This window comes from Mizuhopecten yessoensis, unplaced genomic scaffold (genome assembly GCF_002113885.1).
Source record: "Mizuhopecten yessoensis strain PY_sf001 unplaced genomic scaffold, ASM211388v2 scaffold5037, whole genome shotgun sequence".
NCBI lineage: Eukaryota > Metazoa > Mollusca > Bivalvia > Pectinida > Pectinidae > Mizuhopecten > Mizuhopecten yessoensis.
Genome location: NW_018405848.1, coordinates 22,492 through 23,596, shown reverse-complemented (window position 1 = coordinate 23,596; position 1,105 = coordinate 22,492). Strand labels below are relative to the sequence as shown.

The following is a 1,105-nucleotide window of genomic DNA, read 5'->3' as shown; positions in this document are numbered from 1 at the left end:
ATCCAATCGGATCTCAAAGATGTTGTTGATCAGAGCAAACACAGGGGCTAATGGAAAAGCAGCCACGGAAACGGTGACAAATCCATACTGGATCACTGTCAAAGGAACAGAATTTATAATTAAACAGACACAGACTACTATCTGGGCTACAAGAACAGAAAGTCCTGATGCAATGATATTGATTATTAACGGGTTTGGGTGGCGCAGTGGATAGTGCACTCGTCTTTCACAAAGACAGCTGGGTTTTGATTCCCCTGATTGGAGGTTCAAAGATTTTTTATCATCTGGACAGTCCTTACAAGTTAATCAATCCTAAACAGGGAACATGCATGCCTTTGTATTGATCTGCATCAATTCAAGTCTCATTCTGCATTAAATAATACAGACCACTCAAGTTCTAGGCATTGACATCTTGTACAGGACAGAGGGCCAGAGTAACAGAGTTCAAACTTAAAGCTCCCTCTGGTAGTATAAGTGAGAAACTAAAAATGATATACAAAGTGGTTCAATAACAGATTTTTTTTTTATTTACAGAAAGCAAATGTCCAGACAAGTATGAAATTAGGTTTCATTTTATTTTTGTTTAAATATTTGTTAATCAACTGAATTTATAAAAGGCATAAAACTATGTTTACCCATTTCAAGATATTCGTCAAACAGTCAAACAAGGTTGGGTATGTCGGCCAGACGAAAGTCCTGTTCCCACCTAGAGTACACTTTCTCCTCGTTGGGGTCCTTAGTCACTGACTGAGACTTAAACCATACCATCAGTTTTCTGTGTAGGAGATGAAAACTAGAGTGTAACAGAAACTGGATATCTATGATAAACTGTTTATCTATAAAAGCTGAACCTTGATAATACATGATGTGATAAACTGTTTATTTATAAAACCTGATACATTTCACCAATCATAGAGAAACATCAACTGAGTACAATATCTTCTAACTTACGTCTAGTGATTGTCGAGAGTCAGGGACAAATATAAACAATTATATATAAATACATTATCTTCTAACTAACATCTAGTGATCGTCAAGAGTCAGGGACAAATATAAACAATTATATATAAATACATTATTTTCTAACTTATGTCAAGTAATTGTC

At 35.2% G+C, this 1,105-nt stretch overlaps 1 long non-coding RNA gene across 1 annotated transcript in view; it reads right to left on the bottom strand.

The window, feature by feature from the left end:
• Positions 1-6: 6 nt before the first annotated feature.
• LOC110450165 overlaps positions 7-1,105 on the bottom strand; it is a 4,445-nt gene continuing 3,346 nt past the window's right edge. The window contains exons 2-3 of the long non-coding RNA XR_002462940.1: positions 636-775; positions 7-95 (exon numbers count right to left, since the gene is read on the bottom strand). This is a non-coding gene — a long non-coding RNA (uncharacterized LOC110450165). The remainder of the gene's footprint in view (positions 96-635; positions 776-1,105) is intronic.